This window comes from Vombatus ursinus, unplaced genomic scaffold (assembly GCF_900497805.2).
Source record: "Vombatus ursinus unplaced genomic scaffold, bare-nosed wombat genome assembly UNPS02015392.1, whole genome shotgun sequence".
Lineage (NCBI taxonomy): Eukaryota > Metazoa > Chordata > Mammalia > Diprotodontia > Vombatidae > Vombatus > Vombatus ursinus.
The window spans coordinates 77179-85657 of record NW_020955170.1 but is presented as its reverse complement, the minus strand read 5'-3'; the positions used below and the strand labels follow the sequence as shown (position 1 = coordinate 85657).

Genomic DNA, 8479 nt, shown 5'->3' with positions numbered 1-8479 from the left:
CAGGAGAGGCTACCAGCTTCCTTCTCCTCAGCCCATTTAATCCCCTGCCCCCCTCCCACTTCCCCACTCACATACAAGCTCCAGAGCAAGTGTTCCCGCCACCCCTGCCTGCCTAATACCTTGTGTGTATTATGTGTGTGTGCTTCCATTTTTAGGATGGTTGTGTGTTTGTGTTAAATATCTGTGTGTTTTGTGTGTGTATGAATGAATGAAAATATTTACCTGCTTATTAGATGACAAGCACAGTGCTCAGCTGCTAGGAATACTGAAGCAAAAACAAAACAAAACAAAAACTGCCCTCAAGGAGCTTATTAGATTCAAATAGAAAGACAGTACAGAGAGGAATGGTGGCCAGGGAAGGGAGTTTTGGTCTGAGGAGTCACAGGGATGGTGGGTTGAACCATAGAACAGCCATTTGACACACCTTGTCTTTCTTTTTAAAATTATTTAAAATCTTTTTATATTATTTATTTATTTTTGGCTGGGAGATGGGGTCAAGTGACTTGCCCAGGGTCACACAGCTAGTAAGTGTCAAGTGTCTGAGACTGGATTTGAACTCAGGTCCTCCTGATTCCAGGGCCGGTACTCTTTCCACTGCACCACCTAGCTGCTCCCTATTATTTTTTTAAATTCAATTTTTGGATGCCCCTCGATTGGGGAATGGCTGAACAAGTTGTGGTATATGAATGTAATGGAATACTATTGTGCTATAAGAAATAATGAGCAGGCAGACTTCAGAAAAACCTGGAAGGACTTGTATGGTCTGACGCTAGGTGAAGTGAGCAGAACCAGGAGAAGATTGTACACAGTAACAGCCATATTATGTGATGACTAACATTGATAGACTTAGCCCTTCTCAGCAATGCAAGAATCTAAGTCATCTCCAAAGGCCTCATGATGGAAAATGCTATCCACATCCAAAGAAAGAACTATGGAGTTTGAATGCAGATTGAAGCATACTATTTACTACTTTTTTTCTTCTGTTTTGTTTTGTTTTCTCTTTCTTGTGGTTCCTCCTATTGGTTCTAATTCTTTCTTACAACATCACTAATGTGAAAATTTAATAGGAATGTATATGTATAGCCTATATCAGATTTGTCTTGGGGAGGGAGGTGGGAAGGGAAGGGGAGAAAAATTTAAAACTCAAAAGCTTATGGAAGTGATTGTTGATAAATTAAAATAAATTAATAAAAAATAAAAATTATTATTTATTTTTAACAGTTTTGTAAAAATTTGAGTTCCAAATTCTCTTCCTCCCTGTAATGTAACCCTTTCCTCACCCACTAAGAAGGCAAGCAATATGTCAACTGTACATAGAAAATCAGGCAAAATGTATTTTCATATTAGCCATCTCACACACACACACACACTGCAAGAAAAATAAAGTGAGAAAAATGTACTTCAGTCTGCATTCAGAGTTCATCAGTTCTCTTTCTGGAGCTGGATAGCATTTTTCATCAGAAACACCTTTTCCAGAAGCAATTATAGTATTGGTTTGATGGTTGATGATTTCTACCAGAGCTGGAGATGATAGCAGCTATTGTGCAGGACAGTGCACGCCTTCAGGTGTGTTGCATCCGTTTTTCTGGGGTTTGAGACAGTGCATCTATGACTGGGCGTGTGCTTAAGGGGGAGGGAGGGAGGAGGGAGAGGCGCGGCGTGCGCGTTGTCCTGGTAACAGTGGTCCAGGCTGCATCACGCGCGCGCAGACCGGCACCTGCCAAAGCTTCCGCGGCCAAGGGGCCCAGGGGGCGAGCCACATCCTTCAGCGCGCCTGAGCTCCCCCCAGTTGTCCAAGCTGGTGTGGCCAGCGCTGGGGTAGGCGGGCGGTGCCCGTGCTGCAACTGCTGCCGCCACCGTCGCGGCTGCTCCTGCTCCCTCTGCCTGAGGCAAAGAGAGCAGCCGCCGCTGCCTCAGCACCGCAGGAAAACTACCCTGGGAACCTGAAGCTGCTTTGCAACAGCCTTCAGTCCAGAGGGAACGGTGGGGAAGAGGAATGAAGCGCTTCGCACTGATGGGTTGCTAACTTCGAATTCTTGACGGAATCTGTGTGCGAGGTTGTACAAGGAGATGATGACGGGGAAGGAGAGGAGCAGATGCTGCGATGAATGACGCTTCCAGGCCTGGGAGTCCGACAAGGAGGAGTATCTTCTGACTGAGCAGCGCCGATGTCCAGGTACGGTATCTGAACCTCCCCAATGGGTGCTGACGAAGTAATGAAGACTTGGAGCACTGATGTTGGAGGGCTATTTCAAAGACATGCAGAACAGCTAAATGGAGTGTAAGCCTAGGAGGAGATGGGAGCAGGTGCTGTGGGTTTTTTGTGGTTGTTCTGGTACCTTGCAGTTATCAATTCTGAGTGGAAGCGCTGATTGCTGCAGAGAAAATAATTGTTTGGGAGTGGGGTGGAGCCCAGGAATGGAAAGTGCTCTCAGCGGGCTGCCCAGCCTCATGGAATTAATTTTCTTTAGACTGGTTTTTCATTTGAAATGCTCTTGCCTAGTTTTACTTTGTCTAATCTTGTCACACTGGCTGAGAAGTCAGGAAGCCGCTGTGATCTATATTGGTGTAGGAAGCTTTCACACCGATGCGATCAAGGATCCATCCAAGCCATCACTTTGTCGCCTATTAACTTCATTGCATTAGCTTAGCCCAGACTGTAGTTTAAGGATTTTTAAGATTTTCACTTCTCTCCTTTTGAACTTCCTTAACTAACTGGCACGTTAATCTGAAAAGGTGAAAGTCACCATTCTTTCTGTGAGTTTGTAATTCTCTTAATGGTAAGGAAGGAAAATGATGGTATGAGTACTTATGTGTAATTATCACTTGTTCATTTTTTAACCACTGATGGTTCTACAACATAGTCGTTTTGTGAAGAATAAAAATTTATGAACAAGAACAAGAAAGTTATAGTGTTAGCCACAAAAATAATTGAAGCCACCAAATATGTATTTTCAAATACATATTTTACTATAAAAATAGTAACCTCTGACAACAGATATACATTCAGACATACAAACCTCTATCAACACATTTATTCATATATACAAACAAGAACAATAGAAAGGGTTTTGTTATTGCTGTTAAAGGGAAAGGCGTTTATTGTTATCCTTATTGCTTTGAATGTGGAATGCATAATTGCTGAAAATATTTACAACCTGTTGTATAGAAGACCAGAGCCAGAGGAGATACTGGAGATGTACAACAAGAATCCAGAACCATTCTTAGTGATTATTATTTTAAACTTGTGTTTTGATTTAAAGATGCTAAGCACATTGAAAGTATCAATTCAGATAAAACCTGAGGAGACATTGAATATGCATTTAGAAAAAGGAGCATACAAATACAGCATCCCAGGACTTCCTGGGGTGAGAGCTGTTTTAAACATTCACCATTGCCAACTCATAACTCTATGAAAGTGACCATACATTCATAAAAATTGCTACAGTTTAGTATATTCCCATTTAGAATTTAAAATAATATAACATCCACGTGAAATGTAACATCTGTAATTGTGTGTGAACTTAAAAAAGATGAGCTTGTTATTTAAATATTCATGATTTATACATAAACATTTGTTTCAAATAAATCAAAGGAAAAAATGCAATTTAAATTTCTTTAAATATGAAGATTGTATGTGCATTTGAAGTGGACTTTCCCTGGTACCATCAATATCATTTATTAATTGTGCTCAAAGCTTGTTCTCACACATTCATGATAGCAGGTCACCTTAAAATGTGTAAATTGGCAGTTTCCCAACATGTTAATTAATACGGGTACATTCACTAAATATAATAACAATTACATTTAAAACAGGGGAGGATCCTTGCTGAGGGAAGGAGATTAACCTGAATAACCTGTTTAAGACTTTAAAAAAGTCCATACTTTAAAGTAGGCTCTATTTTTATGATTGCATAGTGATTAGTGATTTCTACCCTACCTCCCTCCATTTTTATTTCCATGTAAGAATAAAAATGGTGGAATTTAATTAATATTTTTTGACCTTGAATAATCTTCTAATGGGGGCTTTTAGAATAGTCTAGGACATAGTCTATCTCTGGGATTTAACTTATAGCTAGATTAAGTAATGTGTGGGTGGGCTTCACCTCCTTCCCTTCCTGTCCTTTTCTCCCAATAGTATCTTGCAAAGAGATGAGGCTGCCTTGCTGGGAAATTCTGATTTTTTTTCAATCCACTTCCTTGTCTTTGCTCATAGGAAAATTATGTTTAGTAAGAGGTTAATTTGACCACTGCCTATGTAATTAAGACAATGCTGTCATAGAAACAGGTCAATTTAGACTCCTTAATTGTCTTCTTTCAATAAAATCATCTTCACTTTCTTTATCTCACTTTAATGTGAGAAGCAATGTGGATAAGAGTTGACCTAGGGGTTAGGAAGATCTGAGTTCAAGTCCCATTTCTGCCACATATTGACTGTGTGACCCACAGCATGCCATGCAAGTATTAAATGAAAAAATACATGTCAAGTGCTTTATAAACCTTTAAACATAATGTAAATGACAGCTATTTGTAGCTAGGTGGCACAATGGATAGAGCATTGGACATGGAATCAGAAAGACATGAGCCCAAATCAGGCCTCAGACACTTGTGACCTTGAGCAAGTCACTTGGCTGCTGTCTGCCTCAGTATCCTCATCCAAAACATAACATGGGGGAAATAATAGCACCTACTTCTCAAGGCTCTTTAGAGAATAAAATGAGATAATATTTGTAAAGCAGCTTACAAGCTTTAAAGTGCTGCTTATAAATGCTAGCTATTATTAATTATGATTATCAGCATAACTTTTCAGCAATATTCAAGACATTTTCTCCTATTTTGGAATCAGTGACCACTCACCCTGCTTGTTACCTTCAGCTATTTTCCTTTTGAGCTCTAAAAGAAGGTGAGTCGTGTTGCCAATATTGTGAGCTTTTTAAGTCTTCTTTGATTTCCATGTTTACCAATGTACCAGAAACTTAAAATCATGGAATTTTCTAATTCAAAGGAACCTTAAACTAACCTAAGTCTGTTTCCTTAGATAGATTTCTGGCTGCTAGATAATCAGGGTTTTGTTTCAGTGTACAAATATCTACATATATATGAATGTTTATGCATAGGTCACTGGTTATAGTCCAAAGAAGGGAAGAACAATTAGCAAAGGAAATATTTATGATATCTCTTACATTTAGGTTGCTTGGGCTAATTATTTGTCAATAAGATCATAAATTCATTGAATAAAAATGGACTTTATAGGTCCCTTGGTTGACAGGGTTCAAATATAGTGTCCTTTGACAGTATTGTGGCCTGCAACACTCCCAAGTATGGCCTGAACCAGATTAAAATATAATTGGGAAATATTTAACAAAAGAAATAAAAATACAATAAAACATAGATAATGTTAATATGTGGTTTTCTTAGTTAATATGAAGCCTTTAGGGATCTTTATGTACAGGTTAATAGATTAATAAATTATATTAATAAATTAATTAACAATTAATAGGTTGATAGCCCCAGTTTCTGTTTGAGTTTGACACCGTATCCAACCATCTCTCTATCTCAGTAATCTTTTCTAAAGCATTCAAGCAGCACCTGATTGATCAGAGTTGTACACTATTCTAGTGCATTCTCTTATAGATAATTCACTATCTCACAAGTAGGTACATTCTATTTTTGAGCAGCCAAAATTATTAGAAAGTTTTTCCTTTAATATTAAGCCCAAATAGGCCTCCTGGTAATCTACCTATTGTATCTGGTTCAGCCTTCTGGAACTATCTAGAATATCTTCTTCTTCTTGATAATCTTTTGGATTTTTGAAGATAGCTATCATGATTTCTTCTCCCCTTAATCTTTTTTTTCTCCAAACTAAACACCTAGCTCTTTCAATTATTCTTTACATGATATTATTTCAGTCTGAATATTTTTAATCTCAATTTTTTTCTCTAGTGTAAGCTAACCTTCTCGAGCATCAAAACATTTTCTTTATTTTTAATTTTAAAAACATTTTATTGGTACTTTTTGTTTTACTTCTGTATCTTTATTTTTAATTTTTTTCCAATTACATGTAAAAAATTTTAACATTTTTTAAAAATTTTGAATTCTAAATTCTTTCCCTCCCTACCTTCCCCTACTTCTGTTTTTTCTAATCTGTCCCTCTCTTACCCTTTCCAGAGAGCCATCCCTTAAAACAAAGAGCAAGAGAAAAAGAGAAAAAGAAAACAGTTTAGTAAAACTAAACAACACATCTTACATATACAGTGATCCACACTCATAGTCATCCACATCTGCAAAAAAAAAAAAAATGGGAAGAGATAACTTCTCATAGTTTTTGGGGGGAGCCTGGTTTGGTCATAATTTAACAGCATTCAGTTTTGATTGTTTTGTTGTTGTTGTTTCTATTTACAATGTTTTAGTCCTGTATTTTTTTTGTGGTTCTGCTTGCTTCACTTTGCATCAATTCAAATAAATCTTCCCTCATTTCTTTGTACACTTCACATTCATAGTTTCTTACAGCATAATAATATATATGCTGCATCTCACCACATCTAGGTTAGGAAAGGTGGGATATGGAAGCTGCACTTCTCTGGCATGAAGAATTGAGGAAAGAAGTTAAAAAAAAATCCATTACATGTGTACATACTGTATCCTTCAAGAGGAACATGAGGTCTTTGAGGAAAGAGATTGTTTTGTTTTTGCCTATTACGGTAGCCAGCATTTGTCATTGCCAACATATTTCACAAAAAAGCCTCATAGCTCTTAGCTTATTGGTAGATCAGGGTTCTGATTTCAAGAACCCTCTTCTCCTGGTCTTCTTCCTTGTGTCTCATAGGGGCTCAGCATCTCCAGTTTCCTTCCCTACCTAGCCCTAAATTCAGGCATCTAATTGCAAGAGGCATGATTAAATAGTAGTTCATCTGAAAAAAAAAAGTCTGGGGATTTTAGTGGACTTTTAACTGGGTGGTGCAGTGGATAGAGTGCTGGGTCTTCAATTAGGAAGACCTCAATACAAATCCAACTTTAGACACTTAATAGTTGTATGACCCTGAGCAAGTCACTTAACGTCTGTTTGACTCAATCTCTTCAACTGTAAAATGTCCAACTCCATTTGGGGTTTTCTTGGCAGAGATATTGGAGTGGTTTGACATTTCTTTCTATAGCTCATTTTACAGATGAGGAACTGAGGCAAACAAGGTTACGTGACTTGCCCAGGGTCACCCAGAGGCCAGGTTTGAACTCAGGAATTTGAGTCTTCCTGACTTCAGACCCAGCACTCTATCCATTGTGCCACCTACCTGTCACCAAACCACTAATAACGGTACCCAACTTCTTGGGTTTTTGTAAAGATCAAATGAGGTAGTTGTAAAGTGCTTAACACAGTGCCTGGTACATAGTAGGTGCTATATAAATGCTTATTTCCCTTCTTCTCTACTAGAAGTTGTTTTTTGTTTTTTGTTTTTTAGGCAATTAGGGTTAAGTGACTTGCCCAGGGTCACAAAGCTAGTAAATGTCAAGTGTTTGGTCTGAGACCAGATTTGAACTCAGGTCCTCCTGACTTCAGGGCCAGTGCTCTATCCACTTCGCCACCTAGCTGCTCCCCCCACTAGAAGTTGTTAATGGTATGATATGGAAGCCAAGGAAGCTCCAGTGATTCAGGTAACATCAAGAAGTATAGGGGCTAAAAATAAAGAGGTGATGGTCTCCTTGTGCTCTGTCCTGGTCAAATTCCATTCCTTGGGGCACATTTTAGGAAGGCCCTTGATAAACTGGAGAATGTCCAGAGAAGGGCAACCAAGATACTGAAGGACACTATGATCATTGAGAATTTGAAGGAACTGTGGATGTTTAATCTAAAGAAGAGAAGATTTTGGTATAATATGTATGCTACCTTTGAGTACTTGGAAAGACTACCATGAAGAAAAGGGCCCCAGAGCTAGGAGAAATGGGTGAAAATTATAAAGAGGTATTTTTGGGCTTGATTTAAGGGGAAATTATTACAGCTATCACAAAATGGATTGGGCTACCTTGGAAAAATAATGGGTTATCCAGTACTTGAAGTCTTTAAGCAAAGACTGGGTGACCATTTGTTGGGTATGTTGTAGAGGGGATTTTTTCAGGCATAATTGGACTAGAAAAGTCCCTACCAACATGAAATTCTGTACTCTGATCTGTTCAAAGTCCCTAGAAGAAAGGTAGGGAACAGGGACAAATAGGAATGGGAGCATTAGAAAGAAGGCATTAAAAGGTTAGTGGCTTCTTCTCCATCATTCTTCCTCTCAGGGGCTAACGGTGGTCTTGGATCTTTCTCCCCCTATGAGGGGCCTAGTGGGGTTGTCTTCTTTTGTATAGAACTTAAACTTCCCAAAATTTCATGTGCAAACAATTTCTATTCCTTTATTGATTTTCATTGAGAAATTCACAGAATTGCAAATTCACAGAACCTCAGTTTGAGGCAATTTGGATTTCTGAAGCCATTAAGCCTACC

General features: G+C 38.4%; 1 protein-coding gene across 1 annotated transcript in view; it reads left to right on the top strand.

Annotated features, from left to right (window-relative positions):
* Nucleotides 1–2040: 2040 nt before the first annotated feature.
* Nucleotides 2041–8479, top strand: part of LOC114032013 (dyslexia-associated protein KIAA0319-like) — a gene marked incomplete at its 3' end in the record, with an annotated part of 81235 nt that continues 74796 nt past the window's right edge. The window contains exon 1 of the mRNA XM_027847217.1: nt 2041–2176. The remainder of the gene's footprint in view (nt 2177–8479) is intronic.